This window comes from Chiloscyllium plagiosum, chromosome 2, assembly GCF_004010195.1.
Source record: "Chiloscyllium plagiosum isolate BGI_BamShark_2017 chromosome 2, ASM401019v2, whole genome shotgun sequence".
NCBI classification, from domain to species: Eukaryota; Metazoa; Chordata; class Chondrichthyes; order Orectolobiformes; family Hemiscylliidae; genus Chiloscyllium; species Chiloscyllium plagiosum.
This window is the reverse complement of record NC_057711.1, coordinates 22,613,346-22,636,141: the sequence shown is the minus strand read 5'-3', so window position 1 is coordinate 22,636,141 and position 22,796 is coordinate 22,613,346. Positions and strand designations below refer to the sequence as shown.

Genomic DNA, 22,796 nt, shown 5'->3' with positions numbered 1-22,796 from the left:
TAGTGAAGAAGGCGTTTGGTGTGCTTTCCTTTATTGGTCAGAGTATTGAGTACAGGAGTTGGGAGGTCATGTTGCAGCTGCACAAGACATTGGTTAGGCCACTGTTGGAATATTGCATGCAATTCTGGTCTCCTTCCTATCGGAAAGATGTTGTAAAACTTGAAAGGGTTCAGAAAAGATTTACAAGGATGTTGCCAGGGTTGGAGGATCTGAGCTACAGGGAGAGGCTGAACAGGCTGGGGCTTTTTGCCCTGGAACGTCGGAGGCTGAGGGGTGACCATATAGAGGTTTCCAAAATAATGAAGGGCATGGATAGGGTAAATAGGCAAAGTCCTTTCCCTGGGGTTGGGGAGTCCAGAACTAGAGGGCATAGGTTTAGGGTGAGAGGGGAAAGATATAAAAGGGACCTAAGGGGCAACGTTTTCACGCAGAGGGTGGTACATGTATGGAATGAGCTGCCAGAGGATGTGGTGGAGGCTAGGACAATTGCAACATTTAAGAGGCATTTGCTGGCAGGTGGGACTAGATTGGGTTGGACTGAATGACTCTAATTGAAAACTCACCCCATCAGGCTTAACAAGGCCCTCAATCACATCTGACCCCATTTCTCTCCCACGACATTTCTCCTCTTATCTCATCTACTCGCAGCCAGCACTATGAGAGGATCCTCTTTTCCTCATCTTCCACCATCCAGCCTCTGCATCCAACGGTCATCCTTCACCACTCCTGTTGCCTCCAGTGTGATACCACTCCATTCTTATCTGCTTCTCTCGCTTTCTGGGCAAAAGTGAGGACTGCAGATGGTGGAAAATCAACGTTTCAGGCAAAATCCCTTCATCAGGAATGATTCCTGATAAAGGGCTTTTGCCAAAATGTTGATTTTCCTGCTCCTCGGATGCTGCCTGACCTGCTGTGCTTTTCCAGCACCATTCTGATCTTCTCTCACCTTCTGTCAGCATTCTGAAGGGAACATTCTGAAGTGGGCACTCTGATCCATTCCTATGCAGAAGATGCCATACTTTTACCTTTTACCTCCTCTCTCTTACTATCCAAGACCCCAAACACTACTCACAGGTGAAGTAGCAATTTACTTGTACATCTTTCAATTTAGTACACTACATTAACTGCATTTGATGCATTTTTTCCAACAGTTAGGTGACCAAATGTCGGTTGGGTAACTGCTCTACTCTACTCCAAGTTTAACCCTGAGGTTCAAGAGCTTTACCATTTAATTTCTTCATCTTGCTCTCACATGGATATGCACATGTTCAGTTTCCTGCATTCTTTCAGTTAATCTCAAGGCAAGGTCAAGGAATGGTACCTCATCTTCAATTTGAGTTCAACAGTTTAAGACTTTAAATCTGTTTCCCCATCTTGATTTGTGTGTTCAGCTTTCAGATGTACTTGTCTATTGCCCTACCATTCACACCTATTCTGTGAAAATCTCTTGTTTCATGACCTAAAATTGAACTGGACCAGCAATACAAATGCTATGGCTACAGGAGCAAGACAGAGGTTAAACATTTGTGGTGAGTAACTTATCTTCCCAAAGGCTGTCCACCATCTACAAGGCATGAGTCAGTAGTGTGATTGAATATTGTGCACTTGCCTGAATGAATGTAGCTTTAACAATGCTCAAAAAACTCAACACCAAACAGGGGAATGCACGCCCTTCACCACTGATGCACCGTGACAACTGCATGGTCCATCAACAAGATGCATTGCACCAACTTACCAAAGTTCCTTTTACAGCACCTTTCAAGCCCACAAAATCTGTCAAAAAGACAAGGGATGCAGCTATAAGGTAACAGCACCTCTTCCAAGTTCTCCATCCTGACCTGAACTGATACTGCTCTTTGTTCAATAAAGTGAGATCAAAATCCTGGAACTCCCTTGCTTAAAGCACAATAGACTACAGCAGTTCCAGAAATGGCTCCGCATCACCCTCTTAAGGGCAATTAAGAGCAATAAATGCTGGCAAACGGTTTTCATTAACAAATCAAAGAGAAACACACACTGGCTTTTGTACCATGAAATTTTTTCTCAGTTGATCCCTTCTGCCCTTCCACCTGTCACAGGTCTGACCTTTTGTTCTTCCTGCCACTTCCACTCCTTTCATTTGCTTAAAATCTTATTATATTTCTATTTCCTACTGTTATGAAGAAAGATCCTTGACCTGAACTATCATTCACATTCCTCTCCCCACAGAGTCTGTAAAATGTGCTGAATATTCCTAGTGTTTTATATTTCAAGATTCCGGTAACCACAGTATTTTCCTTTTAATACCGGCAACCTATTTGGTGCAGCATTGGTCATTGTCGTATTTATCATCTGGAGATGTTATTTATACAAATTAGAAGATTATTTTGAAAGTATTCTGCTGCCTTCCCTTACAGGGAATTAGAGAGACATGCAACATGGTAAAGCTGCAATTGTGGGTGACTCTGATCTGTGTATAGATAAAGAAAATCAAAAGAGTAACAAAACTGTCGAGGAGGAAATCATGGAGTGTTTGTGGGGTGGGTTTCTGGACCTAAATATTGAGGATCCAACTTGAGAACAGCCCATCCTAAACCGGGTTATTATGTACTGGAAAGGGAATAATAGCAATCTCATTGTGCCAGGCCACTTGGGGTTGAGCAACCATAATATGATAGAATTCCTCGTCAAAACAGTGAGTGACAGTGAGGCTAGGGTCCTGTAACTAAATAGAGGAAATTGCAATGGATATGAGGAATGATTTGGCCACAATAGATTAAGGAACTTTACTTAAATGATGATGGTGGAAAGGTAATGGCAAACATTCAGAGAGCATGGCTGAACTGCAACAATTTATTCCTGTCTGATGCAAAAAGTAAAACAGGAAAGGTGGCCAAATCATGGCTTACAATTGAAATTAAAGATTATATTTGACCAAGGAAGAAGCATACTAATTTTTCAGAAAGAACAACAGACATGAGGAGTGGGAGCAGCTTAGAATTCAGCAAAGGGGAGAAAAGAAATTGATTACAAAGTAAAATCGAATACGAGAATAAGCTTGCAGAAACATTAAAACAGACTGTCAAAGTTTCTATAGGTATATTGGGGGAAAAGATTGGTGAATACAAATGTATGTCACTTAGAGTTAGAAACAGGGGAATTTATACTGGGATAAAAAGAAATTGTTGACCAACTAAGTACATACTTTGGTTCTGTATTTACAAAGGAGGGCACAAATAACAGACCAGAAATGCTGGGGAACACAGAGTTTAGTGAAGGGGAGGGACTAAAGGAAATCAGTATGAGTGGGGAAATGGTGTTGGAAACATTGATGGGATTAAAGGTTGATAAATCTCCAGGGCCCGAATAGGAAGAGTTTAGAGGGATATGGGCCAAATGCTGGCAAATGTGACGAGATTAATTTTGGACATCTGACCGGCATGATGAGTTGGACCGAAGAGTCTGCTTCTGTTCTGTACAACTCTATGATAACTCTACCCCAGAATATTTAAGAATGTGCTGTAGAAATAGTGGATGTATTAATAATCATCTTCCAAGTGTCCATAGAATCTGGAACAGTTCCTAAAATTAGAGCGTAACTGATGTAAGGAGAAATGACAGAAGAAATCATCAGGATGTTGGCGGGAATGGAGGGTTTGAGTTATAAGGAGAGGTTGGACTTTTTTCACTGGAGTGAAGGAGGTTAAGGGGTCCAGAGGTTTACCAAATCACGAGGGGCTCGGTAAGGTGAATGGCAGGGTGGGGCATTCCCTAGGGTGGGGCATTTCAAGACAAGGAGCATACTTTTAAGGTGAGAGGAGAAAGATTTAAAAAGGACATGAGGGGCATTTTGTTCTTACACAGAGAGTAGTTTGTGTGTGGAACGAACTTCCAGAGGAAGTAGTAGATGTAGGTACAGTTTAAAAGACATTTGGATACGTCCATGAATAGGCGATGTTTGGAGGGATATGGGCCAAGCACATGCAGGTAGAATTATTTAGTTTGGGATTATCACTGGCATGGACTGGTTGGACTAAGGGTCTGTTTTCATGTTATATGACTCGATAAAGCGGCAAGGGCAACTGTAGTCCACAAGACTCTGGACAAGAGCGCGCAAGTGGGATTGGCTCAATGCCTACTTTGAATTGGCATATTCTTATTATTCCTTGGATCTTAGGTATCTGCAAACTTAGATCACGCTTAACTTTTTCAGCCCACTAAATACATGAATCTTTGTCCTGACAAGGTGATTTCTCTGGTCTTTTCAAAACTCAACATTACTATTATTTCAAACATATTTCTTGCTGTAAAATTACAGGAGCAATTTAGTGGGAAAAGGTGTAATGTAGTCAAGAGGAAATGGTGGACTATAATTTTAAAACACTTCAAGATGGACATCTCTCATTGGCAATGGTAGTTTCTTGTATTTGATTCAGGTTATTCTCTTTCAGCTTATTCTCTTTGAGGTTCTGTCATTGCAATTTAATTCCAGTTCTGTATATTTCTCTTGGATAATTATGTGACTTTAGCAGCAGCTGGGTATCTCCAGATAGGATCATTTCAATCAGGATGAAGCAGAATTCATGTAGTTACACTGTAATTGTAATTTCACTGCAAACCAGGCTTGAGCTCATTCTAACAAATGCAATTTTGCTAATGTCTTGCCAATCAACTTGCTGGTGTGACCACTTTAGGGCTGTCCGCTAGCTACCTGTATCCTGGATACTGTATATACTTCAGCATTTTTAAAATTGAATGTAATTTATGTTGATTACTGCAAGGCTTTTTTCAGCGAGATGGTCGAATGAACTGAATAAAATTGGCTTGTTATTTTGACGTTGAGAGCAAGGTGGCCATGGAGCTTCTGAAAAACTTTCAGCAGATTTTTATTTAATACACTTTGAATAGTTCTAGCAGATTTTTCAGGCAAAGTAGGAATGTGCTATCAGCATATAAAAGCATTTGGAGAGCGAACACACCTTAGGGAGGTCATTAATGTAACAAAAGGGCTGTAATGGTCCTCAGAGACACCAATTTGTGAAGTGCTTTAGGAAGGTGTATTTTTAATCTTTTGATGCATGTGAGCTAGTCATGGAGGAAAACACTGTATGGTCCTGTCAAATAAACCAAACTCCATCATTATACAATGCTATGATTAACTGTATTAAAAGTTGCATCAAATCATATAAGCTGCCTTCACAATACAAAAGGCACAGGCAGCACAACTGTAACACATATCCTCGATTGGTTGTATTGCTTAGGATAAACAGAGAATCAACAGCATTTTATTTCCACGAAGGTCGACCATTTTGCAAACTATACATAGGTACCCACCTCTGTTTTGCAATCAGGTCTGTGAAATATATGGCAAAGCCCAACTGAAGTGTTCCCAGATAAAGAATAAAACACTGCATGATATGCTTAAAAAATAACACATTTCAACACATACTTCATTCATACTGTGATCAAAAAGGAAGAGAGTCCAAAATTCTCTTCAGTAGTAAACAGGATAGTGAAGAAGGCATTGATGTGCTTGCCTTTATTAGTCAGAGCATTGAGTACAGGAGTTGGGAGGCCATGTTGCGGTTGTACAGGACATTGATTAGGCCACTGTTGGAATACTGTGCGCAATACTGGTCTCCCTCCTATAGGAAGGATGTTGTGAAACTTGAAACGGTTCAGAAAAGATTTACAAGGATGTTGCCAGGGTTGGAGGATTTGAGCTATAGGGAGAGGTTGAACAGGCTGGAGCTGTTTTCCCTGGAACATCGGAGGCTGAGAGATGATCTTATGGAGGTTTTCAAAATCATGAGGGACATGGATAGGATAAATAGAGAAAGTCTTTTCCCTGGGTTGGGGGAATCCAGAACGAGGGTGAGAGGGGAGAGATATAAAAGAGACCAAAGAGGAACTTTTTCATGCAAAGAGTATTGCATGTATGGAATAAGCTGCCAAGGAAGTGGTGGAGGCTGGTACAATTACAACATTTAAAAGGCACCTGGATAGGTACGTGAATAGGAAGGGTTGAAATGGAATATGGGCCAAATGCTGGCAAGTGGGACTAGATTAATTTAGAATATCTGGTCAGCATGGATGAGTTGGACCAAAGGGTCTGTTTCTGTGCTGTACATCTCTCTGACTCTATGACTCTATTGATGGCCCGAGGGTAAATGGGGACATGTTTCCATTCTGTCCTGTGCTTAGAGTTCTGGGAAGTGATCCTGCAATTGTCAAGACTGTATTTTAGCTAAAAGGTAGAGAATCCAGAAGATTGACATCACTGGTGCCTTTCCTTTGAGATGGCAATTAGCATTCCCGAGCCTTTTTAATAAATAGCGGGTGAAGGTTCTACAGTTGAGAACACCTTCACTCCAGCAAGTTGTCATCACCACAGCTGAGAATGTCAAAGTGGATTCGGACTAAAGAAAGTCAGAGGTTTCAGTTATCTTAGATTTGATATTACAGCATTCAAAGAGGAATAAAAGTGGCAGGAAGATAGTGAGGACAATTTAGGACAAAACAAAAGCAATCAAGTATCAACATGAAGGGTTTTGTGATGCTGTGGTAGTGTCCCTCCCTCTAGGTCAGAAGGTCGAGGCTCAAGAACCATCTGCCATTGAGTTGCGTGACATCATATCCAAACTGGTTGATTCAAAATGTCTTTTTCTCCAAGTCTCAAATTCATTCTTGTCCAGACTGTGAAAGAGTTTTGTTCCAGATAACTCTTCCCCTTCTCTGATGTCTCACGGTGCTCAAAAACCAGACTCCAGCTCAACTCTAAGCTGGAGTTCCCCAAAAACCACAATTAGTAATAGTTGGAGAGGTATAGTCACTATGAACCACAGTGGGGTCCACCAGCTTCTATATCATGCAGTTTCACACTTCCCCTGGTCCAGCAACTCTATTTTAATCATTCAGTTCTTAATTTGATGTTTAAAAAAATTGTACTGATCTTTTAGTTTGTCGTCTGCAAATATTTCCCCTATTTGCCTTCAGGTAACCAATAATAAACAGTGAAATTAGTAGTTATCACTCCCAAACAATGAATTTATGGGTTTACTTGACTTTGATGTCACTATTTTGTGCTGGGCTCCTGATTCTTGGATTCAACTTATCTTGTTTAAAAAAAACCTTTCAAACTTTGAGCCAAAAGAAAAGCAAGGGAAAAGTGCCCAGTTGCCTCTCCAAATTGTAAACTGACTTGGGCTGTGTCTCACCCTGATTCTGAATTCCCCTTGTGAAGCTTACTGACTGTGCGCTTTCAACAGACCCTCTCTTAAATAGTTTGAGGTGAGCTGAAGTGATACACAGTGGTGAAGTTTCGATAAGAATTAACACCCGATTAAGGCCCTACTCTGGCTTCAGGTAATTGATACTTGTCAAAAACCCAATGATGCTCAAAATCAGAAATTAAAATGCAAATTGCTGAAAAAATTCAGCAGGTCTCACAGCATCGGTGGAGAGAAAACAGAGTTAATGTTTTCAGTCAATAAACATTCATTTATTATAATCCCATTTTCTCACACTTGGCCCATGACTTTGTACGCTATGGCATTTCAAGGGTTCATCTGACCACTTCTTAAATCCTTCTTGAGGATACCAGTCTCTACTACTCTTTCAGGCAGTGAGTTCCAAATATCCAGAACTCTCTGGGTGAAAAAGACTTTTCTCAAATCCTCTCCTGCTCTTTACCTGAAGATTGTGCCTCCTGGTTATTGGCCTCTCTATGAAGGGAATTATATACCTCACCTGTGCCCCTCAACACTTTCCACACTTCAGTCAGACTACCCCGTCCTTCTGTACTCTAAAGAAAACAACCTCAGATTATCTAGTCATAGCTGTATTGTTCCAACACAGGCAACATCCTGGTGAACCTCCTCTGCAATCTCTCTTGTGCAATCACATCCTTCCTATAGCGTAGCAACCAGAACTGCTTACAGTACTCGAGCTGTTGCCTATATACACCTCCATCATAACCAGCTTGCTTTTGTATTCAGTGCCTTGACTAACAATGGCAAGTAACCCAAATGATTAGATTAGATTCCCTACAGTATGAAAACAGGCCCTTCGGCCGAATAAGTTCACACTGACCCTCTGAAGAGCAATCCACCCAGACTCATTCTCCCCACCCTACATTTACTCCTGACTAATACACCTAACACTATGGACAACTTAGCAAGGTCAATTCACCTGACCTGAAAATCTTTGGACTGTGGGAGGAAACCGGAGCACACGGAGGAAACCCACGCAGACACAGGGAGAATGTGCAAACTCAACATAGACAGGAGCCTGAGGCAGGAATCGAACCCGAGTCCCTGGCGCTGTGAGGCAGCAGTGCTCACCACTGAGCCACCGTGCTACCCTAGCCATCTTATTGATCTTTCCTGCTACCATTAAGAATCCGTGCACACGAACACCAACCTCCCACTGATCCTCTGTGCTGCTGTGCATTCTGTAGATGGTGCACACTGCCAACCCTGTGCATCAGCATTGAAGGGAGTGAATGCTGAAGGTGGCAGCTAGGCTAACTAGTCAAGGAGAAAGTGAGGTCTGCAGATGCTGGAGATCAAAGTTGAAACTTTATTGCTGGAACAGCACAGCAGGTCAGGCAGCATCCAAGCTGGCTACTTTGACTAGATTGTGTTGAGCTTCTTGAGTGCTGTTCCAGCAGCATTCACCAGGCAAGTGGGAAATGTTCCAATATACACCCCCCACACACACCCCCACTTTCCCCCCCCCCCCCCCACCACCACCACTTTTTGTGCATTGTAGATGGTGGCCAGGCAATGTGGATATAGAAATTGAGTTACTTGTTGCAGAATTTCCAGCCTCTGAGATGTTTTTGTAGCTACAGTAGTCTCTATAAGAGACCAGATCAAAAGTTGGTCAATAATAACCCCCAGGAGTTTGACAGGGTATGGTTTCTGTGATAACAATTCCATTCAATGTCAAGGGGCAATGGTCAAGGATAGCAGGGTACTTTAGAACTATGATGCGTTTGATAAAACGTTTGATAAGGTTCCCCACAGTCGGCTATTGCACAAAGTATGGAGGCATGGGATTGAGAGTGATTTAGCCGTTTGGATCAGAAATTGGCGAGCTGAAAGAAGACAGAGGGTGGTGGTTGATAGAAATTATTCATCCTGGAGTTCAGTTACGAGTGGTGTACTGCAAGGATCTGTTTTGAGTCCACTGCTGTTTGTTATTTTTATAAATGACCTGATGAGGGCATAGAAGGTTAGCAAATTTGCGGATGACACGAAGGCCGGTAGAGTTGTGGATAGTGACGAAGGATGTTGCAAATTACAGAGAGACATAGATAAGCTTCAGAGCTGGGGTGAGAGGTGGCAAATGGAGTTTAATATGGTAACGTGTCCTGTGATTCACTTTGAAATGAGTAATAGAAATGCAGAGTACTGGGCTAATGGTAAGATTCTTGGTAGTGTCGACAAGCAGAGAGATCTCGGTGTCCATGTACATAGATCCTTGAAAGTTGCCACCCGGTTAGATAGGGTCGTTAAGAAGACATATGGTGTGCTAGGTTTTATGAGTAGAGGAATTGAGTTTTGGAACCATGAGGTCATGCTGCAGCTGTACAAAACTGTGGTGTGGCAGCACTTGGAGTATTGCGTACAGTTCTGGTCACTGCATTATAGGAAGGATGTGGAAACCTTGGCAAGGGTTCAGAGGAGATTTACTAAGATGTTGCCTGGTATGGAGGGAAGGTCTTATGAGGAAAGGCTAACGGACTTGAGGCTGTTTTTGTTCGAGAGAAGGTTGAGAGGTGACTTAATTGAAACACATAAGATAATCAGAGGGTTAGATAGGGTGGACAGTGAGAGCCCTTTTCCTCGGATGGCGATGGCTCGCACGAGTGGACATGACTTTAAATTGAGGGGTGATAGATATAGGACAGATGTCAGAGGTAGTTTCTTTATTCAGAGAGTAGTAGTGGCATGGAATGCCCTGCCTGCAACAGTTGTAGACTTGCCAACTGTAAGAGCATTCAAGTGGTCATTGGATATGCATATGGAGGAGACTGGAATAGTGTAGGTTAGATGGGCTTCAGATTGGTATGACAGGTCAGCACAACATCGAGGGCCAAAGGGTCTGGACTGCCTGTTCTGGCTCAACACTTCCATGCATTCTTCAGTACTCATCTTAAACATACAAATCAGATGAATGTTTCCAACTTGAATACATTATAGCGCAAGCCAATTAATGATATAGGAGAGTATTTAGTTCCACATGGATTTTCAATGTGTTCTCATGAAAAGAAAAAAAAAGAAATTGTTGGCGTTGGGATAAAAAAATGCTATTGATTAATGGACATGATATGCAGGTAGCCATGGATTTGCAGATGTAAGCACTTTGAATAAAAGCAACAGTCAAAGGTTCATTTGCATGTCATTAACTGAACACTGTAACCTCTGTGATGGGTGCTGATTAGATTTTTCATGAAGATTTGAAGAATGCGGGCAGTACAGTTATTTGAATAGAGTTTTCATAAATTTCTGTCACTTCGATATAACAGTCGAAGTCTTACAAAGTACAGTTGATAAATTGTATGGCCCAGTTGTATCATCAAATGAAAGCTCATGGTGTCTGATGAGAAACATTATTTTTTGATTATTTGGAAAAGCATAGTTTGATTATACTTTCATTTCTGTGTGTTATTTGTGGTGACATTCAATGCCTAGTTGCACTTAACAAACTCAAAACTGTCACCATGATGGTTCTATGTTTTAAAGTGATCAACTCACAAGGTGAATGGGTGATGCCTCCTTTGGGTCAGTCCCATCCTACAATGTATTATCAATCATCCCTTTCTTTTAGTTTCACAGTCACAATCTTATTTCAAAGCTGAGGTACTGCTGAGGGCTCCTGTTGTTGGTAGAAGTGAAAAAGAAATTTGATTCTTTCAGCTTTCTTTTGCTCCTCCTACATTTATTATCAATGAGACCAACGAGACACTGACTTACTTTAATCAGTCAGAGACAACCAGCATGGAAACAAACCCTTTGGTCCAACTGATCCATGATGACTAGATATCTGAAATTAATCTAGTCCCATTTGCCAGCATTTGGCCCATATCCCTCTAAACCCTTCCTATTCATGTACCCATCCACCTGCTTATTAAATGCTGTAATTATGCCAGTCTCCACCACTTCCTCTGGCAGCTTATTTCAATACACACTACACTCTGCATGAAAAGGTTGCCCCTTTGTTCCCTTTTAAATCTTTGCCCTCTCACCTTAAATCTACACTCTCTAGTTTTGGGGAATACTGTTGTTTTTCATTTTTTCTCAAAGTTCCAAAACACAGAACACTGAACCGTATAGACCCTTCAGCCCTCGATGTTGTGCCACCTATTCTAAGGTAAAACTAACCTTCATACCCTTCATTGTGCTATCTTCCATGTGCCTTTCCAAGAGTCGCTTAAATGTTCCCAATGTATCTGACTCAACTACCACTGCTGGCAATGCATTCCACGCACCCATCAATGTCTGTGTTAAGAAACTACCTCTGACATATCCTCTAAACCTTCCTCCAATCACCTTAAAATAATGCCCCTTTGTGATAGACATTTCTCCCTGGGTAAAAGTCTCTGGCTACCCACTCTATCTATGCGTCTAATCATCTTGTACACCTCTATCAAGTCACCTCATCCTTCTGCACTCCAATGAGAAAAGTCCTCGCTCCCTCAAGCTTTCTTCATAAGAGATGCCCTCCAGTCCAGACAGCATCCTGGTAAATCTCCTCTGCACACTCTTTGAAGTTCCACATCCTTCCTATAATGAGGGTGCCAGAACACAATATTCCAAGTGTGGTCCAATGAGGCTTTAAAGAGCTGCTGCATAACCTCGCAGCTCTTGAACTCAATTCCCCTCCTAATGAAAGCTAATATACCATACTCCTTCTTAACAACTCTATTAACTTGGGTGGCAACTTTGAATGATCTATGGACATGCAACCCAAGATCCCTCTGTTCCTCCACACTGCCAAGAATCTGCCTTTAACCCTGTGATCTGCATTCAAATTCAACCTTCCAAAATGAATCACTTCACACTTTTTCAGGTTCAAATTCATCTGCCAATTCTCAGCCCAGTTTTGCATCCTGTCAATGTGCTGTTGCAACTTCCAACAACCCTCCACACTAACCTTTGTGTCATCAGCAAACTTACTAACTCACCCTTCCACATTCTCATCTAAATCATTTGTAAAAATCACAAAGGCCAGTTGCCCCAGAACTGATCCCTGTGGAACACCAGTGGTCACCGAGCTCCAAGCTGAATACTTTCCATCTGCTACCACTCTCTGTCTTCTATGGGCCAGCCAATTCAAATTTCCTGATATCCCGTGCCTCATTACTTTCTGAATGAACCTACCATGAGGAATCTTATCAAACGCTGTGCTAAAATCCAAATTCACCACATCCACAGCTCTACCTTCATCATGTGCTTTGTCACATCCTCAAAGAATTCAAGAAGTTTTGTGAGGCATGCTGACTATGTCTAATCAAACAATGCTTTTCCAAATAATCAAAAAAAAACCAAAAATCAAAACTCCTGTCTCTCAGAATCCTCTCCAATAATTTGCCCACCACTCACGGAAGACTGACTGGTCTGTAATTCCCAGGACTTTCCTTATTCCCTGTCTTAAACAAGTGAATAACATTTGCCACCTTCCGATCATCTGGTACGACTCCAGTGGACAGTGAAGGCACAATGATCCTTGCCAAAGGCGCACCAATCTCTTCCCTTGCTTCCCATAGTAACCTTGGCTATATCCAGTCTGGCCCAAAACAATGCAACAGCTGATAAAAGAGAAATTACTGCTCCAAAAAAATCAAGGAAACTCGTTCAGTTCAGAGTCAGAAAAGTTACCGTTTTAAGTCATAATTCCAGGGTTTCAAGGCATTGTAGTATCACAGAATAAATCTTTCAAAGAGATGATACAAGTACATTAAGTTGCAATATACTATTCTATCCTGGATCATTCTACAAATCCACACTGGCATGAATGGCCATATCCTTTTAGCTTGGGATCTTCAGTTTTAATAGTGCAGGAACCTTCACAGCAGGCAGATAGCTATCAGATTGGCATTTAATCCTGCCAGGTCTCTAGAAATGGATATCATATCCCTGGCTTTCCCTCTGGTGGATACAGCTTCCTCTGTTGCTATCTATTGATGTCACAGAACAAGTGAAATCAGGAAGCATTCTCTTCACGTAAAAGCCTGATCCACTTTTACCACCTTACCCCATCCCCGAGATGTAGTGCTAATTGGTTGATGTGTCTTGGTGGGATGTTCTTCATAGGGTCAGTGAAGACTCAATCGGATAAATAGCCTCTTTCTACGCTGTAGGGAATTCTATGATTCTATTCTATGATTGTGCAATAAAGGCATGTAAATGGGGTTGAGGCACAGATTTGTTTTGAACTAACTGGATTGTGAAACAGGCTTGGATAAAAACACTCAAGATTTTGTTTTGTAGCAATGATAACTAACATAGCAGGAAACATCCAGTGAACCACGTGGTTGCTTGTTTGGGAAGAATTCCCTTTAAAACCTTCCAGCTGCAAAAAATGAGCCAAAATTTGAAGCAGTGTACATACACTCTCAAGGTTACAAGATACATTTGATCTTTAGCCTTGCATTACCAGTTCCCAACTATGTAAGGCCATCAATCACAACTGGAGAGAAACAGTGTGAACAATTGGAAGCAAAAGTTCTGCTTTTGCAAGTATCTAAGGATCACAGAGTTATGCACTGCAGTATTGAAGACTTATACTTCTTTGAGATGATTATTAGTCATAAGGCTCTCACGTGGTAAAGCTTTTCACAGAGGAACGGCTCATAGAATTAAAGTGTACATGATAGGCAGTTCAGGAGAATAGCTCCTCCACCTGAAATCTCTAAGCCGTTGCTGCCTGCTGTGTTGATCTGACAATTATCTTCAGTAAGGGTATAAGTTCAGCCAGAAGAACTGCTGCTGCCCCACTAATAAACCATTCTGCTATACAAAGGGATCCATTTTGCTTTCCTGTGCTGCAGTTGTGCAAGTTTTTTTTTAATCATTTGAATTTAGTGGATATCTTTGGAAATGACTGAGAAGAGCAAAATCAGTTTGTAAACAGTTATCCCTACAGCAGATACTTCTTCTGCAAAGCGGTGTGTGGTTAATCTGCTTGGTAAATCTCAAGGACTAATAACCCTGATTAAGGCTTGCTCACTCTATTTGCCCCAGAAGGGACCTAAGAACCATATATTATCAAAATATTGATTGTTATAACATTGTGCCGAGTTTATCAAGGTGGATGAGTGCTTTGTAATAATTGTGGAAGATGCCACATCAGCTGTAAGATGGCTACATAAAGAGACAGGCACAAGTTGATGAATATGTTGTGACTAACTTGGGAATGCAAAGAACGTGCAAACTGTGAACACACTTGCGTTTAAAAAAACGATCAGAAGTTATCGAGGATGAGTTTCCAGCATCCTTCAGCAATTTACATTCCACAAAGACACAACAGACTGGCTTTCCCCTCCTTTATGCTTGCCTTTTTTTCTCATTGTTCTGATCCCATGCCATTTTTATGATTGTTAATACTCAGCATTATCCTTGTCAGAGACTGCTCTATGACATGTGTAACAAGGACTGATTATTATGTAATGAGAAAAGACACTTATAGTGTCATAGAGATGTACAGCATGGAAACAGACCCTTCAGTTCAAATGTCCATACCGACCTGTAATCCCAATCCAATCTAGTCCCACCTGCCAGCACCCGGCCCATATCCCTCCAAACGCTTCCTATTCATATACCCATCCAAATGCCTTTTAAATATTGCAATTGTCCCTCTCTATCTTATGTTAAATTCAGGTGTGAATGCATGTGAATGGATGCAATGTATCTTCAATTCAGATTATTTGGGTAAACAGTATCAGTAAACATCCTGGAAAAACACCATGGACAATCATGCTTGGTAAAATTATGTCCTCTGAGTTGTAGTTACTATAACACTGAGTGTATTCACTGAGTCTGATACTATTTTCCATCCTGTTACATCACAAAACCTTGGTAAAATTTAGGATTCAATATTTCAACAGAAATAAATTCCTTTTTTGCTTCATTTTTGCTGTGTGGGTTGAAGGTGCCACTGGCAAAGCCAGCAATTCCTAGTTGCCCTTGAGCTGATTGACTCCTTAACCATTTCAGAGAGCAGTTAAGGGGCAATCACATTACTGGAGTCACGTGTCGGCCCTATCAGGTAAAGATGGCAGATTTCCTTCCATGAAGCAACCAGCTGACATTTTTACGACAACGAATGTCTGATACATATTCGCTACTGGACTAACATTCAGCTTGATTATTTTAAGCAATCACAAATGAACAGAAATATTACAATTGGAACTTTAACTGATATCAATGGAATAGTTTCATGTGAGTATTCTGTAACATCAAAGCAAATCACTCGACTTTACTAAGTCTTGTAGAATCGAGCAGCCATCCGTTGTTTCAGATGTAAGCAGAGTAAACAGTACAAGTCTCAGGGTAGTATCTCTCTACATTGGTAAGACTTTTCAATGGACAGTTTGAGGGAACACTGCCATTGGCATTGCATGTGGCTGGCAGATTGGAATGTCAGTCAGTGGTGCAGTTCAGCCCCAGACTGAGAGCTCTGCAGTTTCAAATTAACATCAGCATCTGGCAAAACAACACAACTGGAGTTTATGTATAAAACCAGAAATCGTCCCTCAAGGGACTGGATTTGCCATTAGTATAGAGATCAATATAAACATGTGATCCATGACAGAACACACAAGATTGACTTGAATTAAATAGTTAAATATTACAACGGAATCTTTGAAACTCTATCTCAAAAGAAGAACAAAGTCTATAGAAATCCTCTTTTTCTCCAAAGAACAGATCAATGTCAGATGCAGATGACATATGAAGAGACAGTTTAGAGCAAATATGGTACGGAATACATCAGTAGAAAGATGTACATGTGACAGTTCTTACAGCTTGTGACACTCACCAAGTTTCTTCAGATTCAATCGCTTCTGTTTACCGCAGGCTTTGACCTTCAGAAAGTTGCGAGAATTCTTCAGAAAAAAAAATCTGTAACACACAGTGGTTAATAGAATGGAAATTGTGCATGATATCCAATTCAAACAAAACTTCAAACCATAAATCACAGCAGCCGTTGCAAGGCAATGTCATTCAGGCAGTTGCTTTGATTTTACAAAAAATGTAGGAAATCCTCGTTTAATCTTGCTAGCCAGCCTTTCACATTGTATTACACTTCATCTATGAGGAAAAGAAAGGTGGACTGATTGCAGATTACTTCTTTGGCAAGGTAAGTTTATTTTTGCTGAGAGATCGTGATTTTCCCTTTGGTTGTCTCTCGTCCTAACCTCCCGTCTCTAAAACCAACACTGAAACTAACAAACAAACAACACTCAGAAATAAATAATTGTAAGTTTATTCCAATAGGGATCAAATATCAGCTTTAACGCACTTGTATCTGAAGTCTTGCTAAGAGTTATTTGTTACCTAAGGATAAAGAATAGTTTAAAGAGTCAGTTCTATTTTAATGGACAAATAATTGCTGTCTTGAATGCAGTTAAAATAAGAACTGATTGGTGCAATGTTACTGTAATTTAACCAAAGCTATTGAATTGACTTTAAATCGGTTAAGGTATACTAAATTAACTAGAAACTAACTATTCGTGTGCAAAAAGACAATCTAATCTCCTTGGCAAAAGTGAGGACTGCAGATGCTGGAAACCAGAGTTTCGATCAGAGTGGTGCTGGAAAAGCACAGCCGGTCAGGCAGCATCCGAGGAGCGGGAAAATCGACGTTTCGGGCAAAAGACCTTCATTTCCTTTCAGAGTTATTCCAGCATTAATTTAGTACTTTTGCCATATCATTTGCTTCAGTGAGTAGCTTTCTCTGCTTATTCCTGATGGGTCCCTTCACTAATCATTTACTATTAGCAGATACAAGCGGCAGATACAAATCACTATAAATGCCGGAGGAAACATCACAGAAGCGCTTCACAGGAGGCTCCCAAGCACTGAGGATGTCACCTAGACAGGGGACGAAACGTCTGCAACACAAATTCCCAGCTCGGCGAACAGAACCACAACAACGAGCACCCGAGTTACAAATCTTCCCACAAACTATTAACATATCTGTAGAACATTTTATATTAGTGCAGTCTGCCATCCTTTCCTCATGCTTCCTCTCCACCATCCTTGTTCCCGCTGTGGCCTCTCTCCTGTATTTCAGAGACACTTTCTGATTTCTATTGCTGATATTCTTTCAGCGTGGGTCATATGCCTTCTTTCTCTTTCTTATTTTCTCATCAGTATCCTTATTAATTCCATGCAGTTTGGCTTTGGATACTCTGTATGCAATTCTCATGGATTAGTACTGAATTTACAACCTCTTCTCTTTTTTTTCAAAGTCACCCATTTTTCATTCACCGTTTTCTGCACTAAAATGCTTATCCAATTAATCTGCTCAACTTCCCAATTTTTAAACCCTTATATTCTGCCCTTTCCCAGCCTGGGATCTTAATCCTTGACTGATTTTTGTCCATTTCCAAATTAATATTGAACGTGGCTATGCTGTGATCACTGTTTTCTGAATGCTCCTCCACTCTGATGTCCTCTACTTGGTCTCCTTCACTTCCTCGGACTAGATCCAGCATAGCTGCCTCCCTGGTTGGATCAGAAATGTACCGTTCCAGAAAGTTCACCTGCACACATTGCGGGAATTTTTTTTCCTTCTGTGCTCCACATGCTACCCTTTCCCCAGTCTACCATCGGTAACTGAAATCACCAACAATCGCAATCCTACTTGTCCTGCAGCTTTCTATCATCTGACATTGGATGCAAGGTAGCAGATGCTGTGGTGGCAGTGCAGTATACCTGGAGGTGGGACTCCTGGTGCCATCCACATGGCAGCGGAGCTGAGGACTCCTGGTTGTGGGGTGAGTGTGGGTTCAATACAGGACACAGCATCAGTGGCAGTGGCAGTAGCAAGGTGGACCCAGCGAAGAAGAGGTGGCACATAAAGAGTGGTGACTCCTATGGTGATGGGTCTGGCACAGGCAGCGGAGGAGCCGGTGCTGTCACTGAACTGGCTCAGGACTCAGGATGCTCATTTATATCTTTTATCCTTTTTATTCTTAAACTATTCAAAATGGTGGCAGATTGTGTTGAGGTTTTTCACTGTATTTTATTGCATTATTCACTCTAAATTGCCAGTGACAATAAATAAATCATTCATTCATCATTCATTTAATCTGCCTACAAATGCTCTCCTCCACTTCCTCCCCACCGTCTGGATGTCTATAATAAATACCCAACAAAGTCACCCACCTCACTCCTGTTTCTCACCTCCAACCATATAGATTCTAATTAAGGAACTGCATCTCGTTCAAGGGCTGTGATACTTGTAAATCACTTGGCTTCATCTAACTGCTTGGACCTACTTACTGGAAATGACTTGAGTGTGATTTTGCCTGTCTGGGATTGTTCTTTGTTTTGGATTTCAGGCAGGTCACCGCCTGCTGGGAGAAGGATGCTACACAGTTCAGCTTCTGACTTTCCGAGAAACTCTGGTTGTAAGATTGATGTGAGAAATGATACGCTGATTCACCTTTCAGATGAAAAGCATCCAGAAGAGTTCTTCTCAATAGTTCTGGCATCAGCAAAAGGTCCCAGAGAACTCTGTGTAGGTTTTTTGAAGCCTTTCTGCACTGACTGAAAACAATCCAGAATACTTCATACTTTATTTCTTTTCCCTTCAAATACTAACAACTATTTTACAAAGATGTTAGTTTTCCTCAGTCAGTCTCTGCAGGGAAAATATGTTATTTTTAATTTACTTGGGGTATGTATGTGTAGGTGTATATTGGGTTAGTTAGAAGAATAGATATTGATAGAAATACAGGAAAACAAGAGCAGAAGTGGGCCTTCAAATCTGTTCAGTTATTCATTACATCATGGCTGATCCTCCAACTCAATATTGACAGTGTATTGCTGGAAAAGCACAGCAGGTCAGCATCTGAGGAGCAGTAAAATCGACATTTTGGTCCAGAGCCCGTCATCAGGATTCCTGATGCTGCCTGACCTGCTGTGCTTTTCCAGCAACACACTCTCAACTCTGATCTCCAGCATCTGCAGACTGCATTATCTCCCTCCAACTCAATAGCCCATTCTCACTTTCCCCTGATATCCTTTGATCCCTTTAGCCCCAAGTTCTACATCCAATTTTTTTGAACTTATGCAATGTTTTGATGCCAACTGCTTTCTGCAGTAGCAAATTCCACATGCTCAACACACTCTGTGTGAAGAAACTTCTCCTCATCTCAGTCCTAAAAGATTTACCCCATATCTGTTGACTGTGGTGTCTGGTTCTAGACTTCCCCCATCATCACAAATATCTTCCTGATTCTTCCCGTCTCATCTTGTTAGAATTGTATAGGCTTCTATGAGATTCCGCCCTCATTCTTCTGAACTCAGCAAATATAATCCTAATCAATTCAATCTCTGTTCATACGTTAGTCCTGCCACCCAGGAATTAGTCTGGTAAACCTACACTGCAGCATCTTTCCTTAGATAAGGAGACCAGAACTGCACACAATGTTCTAGGTGTGGTCTTTCAAGGCTCTATACCATTGCAGCAAGACATCCCTTCTCCTATACTCGAATCCTCTTGGTATGAAAGCCAACATACTATTTGCCTTCTTTATCACCCACTGCACCTGCGTGCTTACCTTTAGCAACTGGTATACAAGCACACCCACATCTTGTTGCACGTTCCCTTCTCCCATTATAGCCAAACTGTGTGTTAATTAGTTTTGCACCTTTGTTGAATGTCTTGTTCTATAATAAAACAATAATGCTGTTCATTATTAAAGACACCTGGTGATGGATATTTTGTTATTCAAGGTATACAATTATACAAACTGGATAAATTATTTAAATATGCCCATTGGAGACGTGGACAAGAGGGAGACAGTGCAGTGCTTGAAACTTGGTCTGAACTCTGTACGCATTGTGGAGTTAATGGGAATAAAAAGTGATCTCATTGAAACTAATAAAATTCTGAGGAGGTTCTAAAGAGGGTTTTTCCCCCTTTCAGGAGAACAGTGAACTAGGGGCACAGTCACAATTCATTTAAAATGGAAACAAGAATGAATTTCTTCTTTCAGAGGATAGTATAGAATTCTGAGAAGGCTAGATTATTGAAGAGAGTCAAGACTGAGTTGGACATTTTTTTTTGCATCAGTTATAGGGGAAGACAGGACAGTGGAGAAAAGAACCACAGTCAAATCAGCCATGATTTTCTGCAATGATGGAGCAAATTTAAGGGGCTGAATGGCCTACTCCTGTTTGTATTTTTTATTTTTTCTCAGTTTTTAAGTCCAAAACCTTTGTGTGGTTTTAAAAAAAAAACCTTTATAGATCCTATTGAATTTGTTGAAATCCATCCCCCATCATGTCTTTATTAACAGGAGGTGGTGTCACACTTAGCAAACAGCATGTGATCTTATTTTCTGACATGCACTTTCATCTCAGGTTTAATCATCTGAGCTGTACAAAATTGGACTTTCTTTCCAAGTACAGAATCTAACTTTTGTAGGTGGCTGTTTGAAGGTGCTTTTGATAACAGTGCACATTTTTTTTGCTGACGAGCAATTTGAGACCAGCTTAGCTCCTTCGTGCACACAGCTTTACAGCTCTTCTTTGTTCTCACTGCAGCAAACAACAGGAGATTTCCATGTCAACTTGTTTCTTGCAACTCTCTTTTGCTGAGGTGTCTGTCTTTCTCCCTCCCCCTCTCTGCACCACCTTCCTCATGCAGTGCAGTGAATATGCATACAAGCATAAGTAATCACCTTCCCTTTAGGATTTCTGACTTGGAACAGTTCAGCAAGATTCTGTTAGGCAAACATTGCACAGATTTAACACATAATAGAGAACTTCAAAAGTCCTATCAACAAACCGCATTGAGAACGTGCATGAGATGAGATAAGCCCAGCAATTGAAGCATTCTCAGTTCACATTCTGTATCACCAAGTAAAAAGGACCTAAACATATTGCAATGGTGTTGAAAACTGGATGCAATACTCAATAAATATAAAAGCCAGTACCGATTCAGGGTTTGGTCTCGACAACGTATATATTGTCAGGTGAGGCTAGGACTAGGGGCTTAGCCTCAAAATAAGGCAGAGCAGATTTAGGACCAAATTGAGAAGGAACCTCTTCACCCAAAGAGTTGTGAATCTGTGGAATTCCCTTCTCAGTGAAGCAACTGAAGCTACCTTATTGAATGTTTTTTAAGGCAAAGCTAGATAGATTTTTGAAAGGTAAAGGAATAAAGGGTGAGCTGGCAGGTAAGTGGAGGTGAGTCCACAAAAGGATCAACCATGATCTTATTGAATGGCAGAGCAGTCTTGACGGGCCAGATGGCCTACTCCTGCTCCTAGTTCTTATGTCACATTTGACAATGTTATGAAGGTGATTGCATAATTAAACAAACCCTTATAGGATGCCATTAAAACCATATGTTTCAACAATTTTCGGTAGAAATATATTTTTCCTCCCTTCATTATTCCTCACATCTGTCCACAGCCATTCATGTACAGGTTGACCACCATATCTGCGGAATTGTTTTCTGTGGTTTCAGTTACCCACAATTTACCGTGGCCAGGACATATTATAGGAAACCTTCTGGAACCAGGGACCGGTGGCTGCCAGGAAGGTAAATTCCCCACTTAAATGAATGGGTTCACACCCATCCGTGGTTTTGGGCTTCCACGGGTAGGTCCTGGAACGTATCTCCCACGGGTACTGGGGAGTCTACTGTATTTGTATGTCCAACCATACAGTTAATCACACGGTCTGCCATTGTTACAACCACTCTGTCATGGGAGGCTAAATCATGGATTTATATCTTCTTCAGCTTTTTGGGTAAATTATAATTCCCAACCCCACTTTTCAAAATTCCAGTACAGTTATGGATGTACCTGACATACTAATTTCCTTTTCAGAAGGTAAACTACAAATATACTGAAACAACACAAGTTAAAATAGAAACAGTAGATACGTTTGGAAGCTTGCTGATCTAAATTGGCTTTCAAACCAGCAAAGCCTTCATTTTAAAATGTTCAATCTTGTTTTCAAATCCCTCCAAAGCCTTAGCCCTCCATCACTCTGCAGTCTCCTCCAGATCTGCACTGTCTGAGAAATCTCTGTTCCTTCAACTCTTGCATTTTATGTATCCTTAACATTAAATGTCTCACCAGTACCAGCCAGGTGTTCAGCTGTTAAGATCCTAATGTATTGAATTTCCTCCCCAAACACTCTACCTTTTGTTAGCTCTTAAAGACAATTTTTAAAATCGTTTCGCTACCTCTTCTGGCATCTTTAGTTTAATATGGTACTTGTGAAGTGACATGGAACTTTTTACACCATTAATATATAGATACATCTTCTGGTTGTAACAAAGTACTCCTCTGTTAATACAATTAGGTTTTCAACATATAGAGTCATAGAGATGTACAGCATGGAAACAGACCCTTCGGTCCAACCCGTCCATGCCGACCAGATATCCCAACCCAATCTCATCCCACCTGCCAGCACCTGGCCCATATCCCTCCAAACCCTTCCTATTCATAGACCCATCCAAATGCCTCTTAAATGTTGCAGCCTCCACCACATCCTCTGGCAGCTCATTCCATACACGTACCACCCTCTGCGTGAAAAAGTTGCCCCTTAGGTCTCTTT

General features: G+C 41.1%; 1 protein-coding gene across 22 annotated transcripts in view; it reads right to left on the bottom strand.

Moving 5' to 3' along the window:
• LOC122557375 (teneurin-3) overlaps window positions 1-22,796 on the bottom strand; it is a 2,612,756-nt gene that overhangs the window by 937,665 nt on the left and 1,652,295 nt on the right. For 21 of the 22 annotated variants that reach the window (XM_043705048.1, XM_043705023.1, XM_043705127.1 and 18 more), the window contains one exon: window positions 16,027-16,109. The exons of the other annotated variant lie outside the window; for it this stretch is intronic. The gene's annotated coding sequence lies outside the window, so the exon portion shown is untranslated. The remainder of the gene's footprint in view (window positions 1-16,026; window positions 16,110-22,796) is intronic. 22 annotated transcript variants of the gene reach the window in all.